Genomic DNA, 10000 nt, shown 5'->3' on the forward strand with positions numbered 1-10000 from the left:
TCGAGCAGCTTAAATTAGAGAGACACTTGTGTCACTAATTAAGATTGGAACCCAACACAAAGACAGGAGATTTATTTCACTGAATTAAAAATGTGTAGTTTACACAGCTTTCCTGAGAGGAGGAAGGAAGGCAGAAAGCGGAGGCGAGAAGAGAAATACGGGTTTTTATGGCCAATTTAATACGAAAGCACTGCTCTGCGCACAAAGAACACTCAATTACACAATCAACAGCGTCTAGACAGGTTTAGTTTCCATCAAGACCAAGACCGAATGAACATTTAGCTGGTTAAAAAAACATTTTGAGGACCAATCACATCTGATGGTAAGTCTTACAATAGAACAGAAAAACAAAGGATTGGTGGTTCATTTTTAGGCATGTCTGAGGCTCTTGTCTCCCCTCAACTATGATGTATCTATTAGGCTGTGGGACAGGCCAGAGGACCGCATCAATCAACTATGATGTAATTAACATAAGAATTATAATAATCAAGATTGTCAACGGGGACAATCAGTAACCACAATAATCAAGGGTAAAAATAACCATACAATGAACAATAACAATGGCAGGTTGGACATGTTGATTGGTCTGTCAGACACTGTCCTTCATAGCAGGCAGCAATGTAGTGTGTTGCCAACCCACAGCTCTCTGTGTCCTACCCCAACAGGATGGGTAGCCTATTCTCACCAGAGAGGTCTATGAAACTTTGAATAATGGTTTGAATTTTTGGGAAATGACACTCTCTAATTGTTTGAAATTTTGTCAGGACATTTGGCCTTTCTATCTATCTGTCCACTCCCTCCAAATACACACACTGACTCAACCCACCCTACATATAAGCACACACACACATACTAACAACAACACTCTTAGCCTGCGGGAGGTAGGCTGCAGTCAGATGGTGGAACAGATGTCTTCTCTCTGACGGGTGAGAGGAGGGCTGGCATCCTATTGGTGGACGGTGACACGCGCCCCTCATTAACATTCCAAACATGCTAATTAGTGCTTCCTCCGGGTCTGGCTAACCATCTCACAGACAGAGAGAGAGAGAGAGAGAGAGAGAGAGAGAGAGAGAGAGAGCGAGAGAGAGAGAAAGAAAGAAAAGAGAGAGAGAGATAGAGATAAAGAGAGAGATAAAGAGAGCGAGATAGAGAGATAAAGAGAGGGGGGTGCAGAGGCCAAACTGGCACAGCAGCAGAGGAGAGACATTTAATTCATCTTCTCCAATCAGATCTATTCTGTCCAGTTGAATGCTTATCACTGTCCGCCATTTTCATGGTCAGTACACAGTTTATAACACCTTTCAGCAGTCACATGTCCTTGCGGGCCACTTTATAGTTTACCGTCAATGTTAGCATACTGGAACTGTATTGTGTAGCAGTGTATAGACTAAAGCTGTATTGTGTAATTGTAATACGTGTTCTACTATACTGATTTATCCTTCTAGTTAGATGTAATAGTAACCTATTACATACTGCATACCATTTAAGAAGTCAGTACTGTATTCACAAGCCTTATTTCATTACATTTACCATGCATACTGTAGTAAACTAAACTGATTATGTCAGGATCTTGGAAATGAGCGGACCAAGGCGCAGCATGAATTGAGATCCACATCTTTAATTACAAAGTGAAACTACAAACAAAATAACAAAACTTACAAAGACCGTGACGACGTAGTGCTCAAACACACTAACACAAACAATATCCCACAAAACACAGGTGGGAAAAAGGCTACCTAAACATGATCCCCAATTAGAGGAAACGATTACCAGCTGCCTCTAATTGGGAACCATACAACTCACCAACATAAACATACAATGGCTAGAACACCCCCCCTAGTCACGCTCTGACCTAAACACCATAGAGAACCAAGGGCTATGGTCAGGGCGTGACAGATTATGCATCTTGTAGTCATAATTTCATATTATTGTGCCCTATAATACAGTTGAAGTCGGAAGTTTACATACACAGTTTACATACATACACTTACACATACACGAGTCAGTAAAACTAATTTTTCAACCACTCCACAAATTTCAAACTATAGTTTTGGCAAGTCGCTTAGGACATCTACTTTGTGCATGATACAAGTAATTTTTCCAAGAATTGTTTACAGACAGATTATTTCACTTACAATTCACTGTATCACAATTCCAGTAGGTCAGAAGTTTACATACATGAAGTTGACTGTGCCTTTAAACAGCTTGGAAAATTCCAGAAAATACCACGTTCATCTGTACAAACAATAGTACGCAAGTATAAACACCATGGGACCATGCAGCCGTCATATCACTCAGGAAGGAGACGCGTTCTGTCTCCTAGAGATGAATGTACTTTGGTGCGAAAAGTGCAAATCATTCCCAGAACAACAGCAAAGGACCTTGTGAAGATGCTGGAGGAAACAGGCACAAAAATATCTATACCCACCATAAAACGAGTCCTATGTCGACATAACTTGAAAGGCCGCTCAGCAAGGAAGAAGCCACTGCTCCAAACCCCCATAAAAAGCCAGACTACAGTTTGCAACTGCACATGGGGACAAAGATTGTAGTTTTTGGTGAAATGTCCTCTTGTCTGATGAAACAAAAATAGAACTGTTTGGCCATAATGACCATCGTTATGTTTGGAGGAAAAAATGGGAGGCTTGCAAGTCAAAGAACACCATCCCAACCGTGAAGCAAGGGGGTGGCAGTATCATGTTGTGGGGGTGCTTTGCTGCAGGAGGGACTGGTGCACTTCACAAAATAGATGGCATCATGATGAGGGAAAATTATGTGGATATATTGAAGCAACATCTCAAGACATCAGTCAGGAAGTTAAAGCTTGGTCGCAAATGGGTCTTCCAAATGGACATTGACATCAAGCATACTTCCAAAGTTGTGGCAAAATGGCTTAAGGACAACAAAGTCATGGTATTGGAGTGGCCATCACAAAGCCCTGACCTCAATCCCATAGAAAAGTTGTGGGCAGAACTGAAAAAGCATGTGCGAGCAAGGAGGCCTAAAAACCTGACTTAGTTACACCAGCTCTGTCAGGAGGAATGAGACAAAATTCATTCAACTTATTGTGGAAGGTTACCCGAAACGTTTGACCCAAGTTAAACAATTTAAAGGCAATGCTACCAAATACTAATTGAGTGTATGTAAACTTCTGACCCACTGGGAATGTGATGAAAGAAATAAAAGCTGAAATAAATCATTCGCTCTACTCTTATTCTGACATTTCACATTCTTAAAATAAAGTGGTGATCCTAACTGACCTAAGACAGGTAATTTTTACTAGGATTAAAAGTCAGGAATTGTGAAAAACTGAGTGTAAATGTATTTGGCTAAGGTGTATGTAAACTTCCGACTTCAACCGTATGTCCTTTTTTCTATTCCTTGTAGAACCACATCCTCCAGTTGTTCATTAAAGGACCCTAAAGACTACCAGCTTGTGGTTTATGGTGGTGAGGTGGTGAGGTGGCAAGCCAATTTAGATAGCATCCATACTGCTCTAGCCGGCAGCCTTGTGGCAATTCAGTGTATTCAACCTTGCAACCTAGCGTAGCTATCAGAACACTGTTTACACTGCCTTAATTAGCAATAGGCGTTCCGTTAACGGGACAGTTGGAAATCATGCAGCGTGTTATGTCAAGATCACAGATTTTAGAGAAACAACAAATGTCGGTATATATAAGTGTCTTATACTGGCTGAAAGCTTAAATTCTTGTAAATATAACTGCATCGTCCAATTTACAATAGCTATTACTGCGAAAAAATGCCATGCTATTGTTTGATGAGAGCTCCTAACAACAAAACACTTTTTTCAACGTGATAGGTTTGGTAAATTCACCTCTGAAGGTGAAATGTGCACTAACATTCTGAAATCTTGCTCTGATTTATCATCCAAAGGGTCCCAGAGACATGAAGTGTCGTTTTTTGTTAGATAAAATCCTTTTTCATATCCTAAAAAGGTCCATATAGCACGCACGATCGATTTTGTATTACCACTCGTTCAATTTGCAAAGAAAGGAATCTGTGAAAATCTCACACTAAACGTTGTTTGAATGAGTAAAATCACATTCGTATGTATTCTCAGGGATCCTAGAAGGTAACAAGACTTCACTATTTCATTAGGGGTGTAGTATATTCTATAGGACACCATATTTGGTCAGAGAGCGACGCCTTCATGGCACGCCGATGACGCAGGAGGCCATCACTTGAAGGACTGTACCTTTGTCAAATAAGCACCAATCGGTGTCAAACAAAGCTAGCTGGATAGCCAATGAGCTGGGCTTTATGGGAGTATCCGGAAACCCCGTCTTGGTCGCAAAATGTAGGCACTAACCTTTTGCGACAGCATGCCTTTTCCTTTTGGACACAACGTATAAGAATATCCAGACTTATGAAAACTGGTTGTTTTGCAAATGTTGAACTTGTAATACGGCTACTAATACTTGGAAAGCTAAATCAAAGTCCAAGAATACAGATTTGACGATATTGCAGAAAAATCGAATATGAATGAGAATGTCTCATTCACGATTTGCCCAAATGTACCTGGGGACTTGACACTAAAAGTCTTGTTGTTCACTCATTTTTTTGTTGTTGAAACTTTGCACATACACTGCTGCCATCTTGTGGACACTATCGGAATTACAACCAGAGTGATGGCTATAACTATGACATTTCTCTTGCATTTCAAAGATGGTGGTAGAAAAAAAACGGTTGTTTTTTTCTTTGTATTTTCTTCTACCAGATCTATTGTGTTATATTCTCCTACATTCAATTCACATTTCCACAAACTTCAAAGTGTTTCCTTTCAAATGGTACCAATAATATGCATATCCTTGCTTCATGGTCTGAGCTACAGGCAGTTAGATTTGGATATGTCATTTAGGCGAATTCATCTTCTCCAATTATCTTCTCCAAGAAGATATATATTTTACAATCATAAAGTAGGCTACCCCCCCCTCCCCCGCGCCTATTTCACACACCAGAGATATTAAGTAAATCATTGAACAACTGTGGCCCCATAAAAATATGTTATGTTGAAAACAAAACTAATTAGCTGCTCTTCCTTATTTTTAAAGTGTCTGTGTTTTCCTTCTCAGACTCATCAGCAACTATCCGCAAAGTACAAGAGTGTCCTGTCACTCTCTCCACCATCAACCTCTCTAATCTCTCTGTCTCTGATTGCAATAATGATTACCAGGCCTGATGAGCACCAGTGGTTGACCAGGCCACATAGACATGCTATTAACACGTTGAGAGAGAGAGAGAGAGAGAGAGAGAGAGAGAGAGAGAGAGAGAGAGAGAGAGAGAGAGAGAGAGAGAGAGAGAGAGAGAGAGAGAGAGAGAGAGAGAGAGAGAGAGAGAGAGAGAGAGAATGTCTTTATTCTTTTGGAACTTCTGTGAGTGTAATGTTTACTGTTCATTTTTAATGTTTATTTAACTTTTGTTTATTATCTACTTCACTTGCTTTGGCAATGTTAACATGTGTTTCCCATGCCAATAAAACCCTTGAATTGGATTGAATTGGGAGAGAGAGAGATGGAGAGATGAGAGAGAGAGGGAGATGGGATGGGAGAGAGAGAGAGAGAGAGAGAGAGAGAGAGAGAGAGAGAGAGAGATAGAGACAGCGGTAGACTCTTCATTGATCTAGACTAGAGGAAGGGCAACCCGTCCATCACTGTGACTTTGGCCAAGTTCAAATCTACTGTGTACACACAAACACACACTCCTGTCGACCGTAGAAACAAGAACATAGATCTGAAACGCATCACTAGGCACAAGGTTTCCATGGGGACCCAATCATGTGACCACTGGCTAGTGGTAAGTGTGTGTGTTTCCCTAAGGACTAGGATTGTAAGAGTTGGAGGATAGTTTTTAGGAAAGAGAGAGATGATTGCAAGACTTCATAAATAAATAATTTCACAAATACGTTAAGATGATGGGTCTGAAGTGGTTATGTTTTATTAACCATATTATCTCTGTCCGGTCATATTCATCAGTCTCATATTCCCTGACATTAAACTCCACATAGACCACAACACTAACCACTGGATATAAAGTATCATATTTCTTCTACAGTCTGGTGGGGTATACTCTAGGCCTGTGTTTTAGATATTTAAATGGTCAGGGATGAGAATGGGTCTTGGGCTGGGGTATAGTGTTGCCCATATCTGGATGCTGGGGGATTGCCTGTTGTATATCCTCTGTGAGTGGAACTGCTATCACCAGCCTACACTCAGACAGTAAATTAAAGCAGTAAATTCTCCCTGAGTCACAGAAACAGGCCATGCATAACACTGCTTCAGAGTTAGCCAGGAAGAGGAAGGGAGAGAGAGAGAGAGAGAGAGAGAGAGAGAGAGAGAGAGAGAGAGAGAGAGAGAGGGAGAGAGAGTGAAAGAGGGAGCGAGAGAGGGGTCGAGAGAGATAGAGAGAGAGCACGAGAGAGGGGTAGAGAGACAGTGAGAGGGAGAGAGAGAGAAAGAGAGAGAGAGGGAGCAAGAGAGAGAGAGAGGGAGCAAGAGAGAGAGAGAGAGAGAGAGAGAGAGAGAGAGAGAGGGGTAGAGAGAGAGAGAGAGAGAGAGGGGTAGAGAGAGAGAGAGAGGAGCAAGAGAGGGGTCGAGAGAGAGATAGAGAGAGAGCGCGAGAGAGGGGTAGAGAGACAGTGAGAGGGAGAGAGAGAGAAAGAGAGAGAGAGGGAGCAAGAGAGGGGTAGAGAGAGAGGAGTGAAGTTGAATGAGCTGATTATTTTGTGACAGGCTTCTCTCTAAGCACTCAAAGTTGCACTGCATTTCATTTCTATGTTAATCTGCGTACACACACGCACATGCACACACATGCACACACACACACCGGACACACGCACACACATCCATCAGTCATTGACCATGACCAAATAACCATACTAGCATACTACATACTTAAACTGCATAGTCAAATCAAATCAAACTTTATTTGTCACATGCGCCGAATACAACAAGTGTAGACCTTACCGTGAAATGCTTACTTACTTACCAACAGTGTAGTTGAAAATATTTACCAAATAAGCTAAAGTAAAAAAAATAATAAAGAGTAACACAATAAAATAACAATAACGAGGCTATATACAGGGGGCACCGAGTCAGTGTGCGGGGGTACAGGTTAGTTGAGGTCATTTGTACATGTAGGTAGGGGTGAAGTGACAATGCTTAGATAATAAACACTGTGAATAGCAGCAGTGTACAAAACAAATGGGGGGGAGGGTGTCAATGTAAATAGGCTGGTGGCCATGTGATTAATTGTTCAGAAGTCTTATGGCTTGAGTGTAGAGGCTGTTAAGGAGCCTTTTGGTGCTCCGGTACCACTTTCCGTGCGGTAGCAGAGAAAACAGTCTATGACTTGGGTGACTGGAGTATTAGACAATTTTATGGGCTTTCCTCTGACACCACTTGGTATAGAGGTCCTGGATGACAGGAAGCTTGGCCCCAGTGATGTACTGGGCCGTATGCACTACCGTCTGTAGCGCCTTACGGTCAGATGCCGAACAGTTGCCACACCAGGCGGTGATGCAACCGGTCAGGATGCTCTCGATGGTGCAGCTGTAGAACATTTTTGGAGGATCTGGGGAACCATGCCAAATCTTTTCAGTCTCCTGAGGGGGAAAGGTGTTGTCCTCTTCACGACTGTCTGAGTGTGTTTAGACCAAGATAGTTCATCGGTGATGTGGACACCAAGGAACTTGAAACTCTCGACCCGCTCCACTACAGCCCCATCAATGTTAATGGGGGCCTGTTCAGCCTGCCTTTTCCTGTAGTCCACAATAAGCTCTTTGTCTTGCTCACATTGAGGGAGAGGTGTTGTCCTGGCACCACACTGCCAGTTCTCTGACCTCCTCCCTATAGGCTGTCACATCATTGTTGGTGATCAGGCCTACCACTGTGTGTCGTCAGCAAACTTAATGATGGTGTTGGAGTCGTGTTTGGCCACACAGTCGTGGGTGAACAGGGAATAGAGAAGGGGACTAAGTCCACACCCCTGAGGGGCCCCCGTGTTGAGGATCAGCGTGGCAGACGTGTTGTTGCACACTCTTACCACCTGGGGAAGGCCCGTCAGGAAGTCAGGATCCAGTTGCAGAGGGAGGTGTTTAGTTCCAGGGTCCTTAGCTTAGTGATGAGCTTTGAGGGCACTATGGTGTTGAACGCTGAGCTGTAGTCAATTAATAGCATTCTCACATAGGTGTTCCTTTTGTTCAGGTGTGAAAGGGCAGTGTGGAGTGGGACTGAGATTGCGTCATCTGTGGATCTGTTGGGGCGGAATGTGAATTGGGGTGGGTCTAGGGTATCCGGGATGATGCTGTTGATGTGAGCCATGCAGAAATCATTTAGGCAGGTTACCTTCCCTTCCTTGGGCACAGGGACTATGGTGGTCTGCTTGAAACATATAGATATTACAGACTCGGTCTGTAACATTGTGTACAAAATAAGTAAAAAAATAAGTTTACTACTTTGCTACGGCTTCGCATATATAACTGTCTATCTAAGTTAAATATGAAGTTGTCGCTCAACAACAGCAAGTTTATTGGGTATCCAGTTAACGTCAAGTCTTACTAAAGCACGTAGCTAACATTAGTTACCGTATTTAGCTAAAGTAAAGGTACGGCAGGCTGCAAATAACTATCTTTTTTCGAAGATATACGATTAAATAATCGTGATCATTTTGAGGCCAACAAAATACTAGTTACATTTGAAAACTGCAGGAGACTCTTTGCTCATCTTCTTTGCCGTCTTTAATTTGTTTTTGTTTACTTTCAGAGAACTATCAAATCTCAAAGCCCTCCTTTCAAGAATTTTGAATGCAAACGTTTACAGTCCATTCATACTACATAAGAAGCCAACATTTTATTTATTTTTATTTATTTCACCTTTATTTAACCAGGTAGGCAAGTTGAGAACAAGTTCTCATTTACAATTGCGACCTGGCCAAGATAAAGCAAAGCAGTTCGACAACATACAACAATACAGAGTTACACATGGAGTAAAACAAACATACAGTCAATAATACAGTAGAAAAATACGTCTATATACAATGTGAGCAAATGAGGTGAGATAAGGGAGGTAAAGGCAAAAAGGCCATGGTGGCAAAGTAAATACAATATAGCAAGTAAAACACTGGAATGGTAGATTTGTAGTAGAAGAAAGTGCAAAGTAGAAATATAAATAATGGGGTGCAAAGGAGCAAAATAAATACTAATAAATAAATACAGTAGGGGAAGAGGTAGTTGTTTGGGCTAAATTATAGATGGGCTATGTACAGGTGCAGTGATCTGTGAGCTGCTCTGACAGCTGGTGCTTAAAGCTAGTGAGGGAGATAAGTGTTTCCAGTTTCAGAGATTTTTGTAGTTCGTTCCAGTCATTGGCAGCAGAGAACTGGAAGGAGAGATGGCCAAAGGAGGAATTGGCTTTGGGGGTGACCAGAGAGATATACCTGCTGGAGCGCGTGCTACAGGTGGGTGCTGCTATGGTGACCAGTGAGCGGAGATAAGGGGGGACTTTACCTAGCAGGGTCTTGTAGATGACCTGGAGCCAGTGGGTTTGGCGACGATTATGAAGCGAAGGCCAGCCAACGAGAGCGTACAGGTCGCAGTGGTGGGTAGTGTATGGGGCTTTGGTGACAAAACGGATGGCACTGTGATAGACTGCATCCAAATGAGTATGACATCCGGGCATTTAAAGCATACTCGATTTTTGAAATGTCACATACTATTTTTTGCATATTAAAACTGCCTACTATTTAGGACGCTAGTATGAGTATTCGCACACAAACATTGTTTTTGGCCCTCTGTGTCCTCGGTCTCCGTGGAGACTGTCTGACCGAGAGATGAGCGTTGTTGCTGTGAGGGAGGAGTCAGAGGTCAAACTGGACATGAGGGTCACGCTTCCTCTCGCTTCCCTTATCTCTGAACATAACGCATAACATAACGCAACAAAAGCAGCCTCTGTCTGTATTTGTGCCTGTGTGTTTGTGTATGTGT

General features: G+C 42.3%; 1 protein-coding gene across 2 annotated transcripts in view; it reads right to left on the bottom strand.

Moving 5' to 3' along the window:
• The window catches only part of LOC106578422 (catenin delta-2), a 462724-nt gene that overhangs the window by 78172 nt on the left and 374552 nt on the right, over positions 1 to 10000 (bottom strand). The window lies entirely within an intron of this gene.

Source organism: Salmo salar, chromosome ssa19 (genome assembly GCF_905237065.1).
Source record: "Salmo salar chromosome ssa19, Ssal_v3.1, whole genome shotgun sequence".
In the NCBI taxonomy this organism is placed as follows: Eukaryota; Metazoa; Chordata; class Actinopteri; order Salmoniformes; family Salmonidae; genus Salmo; species Salmo salar.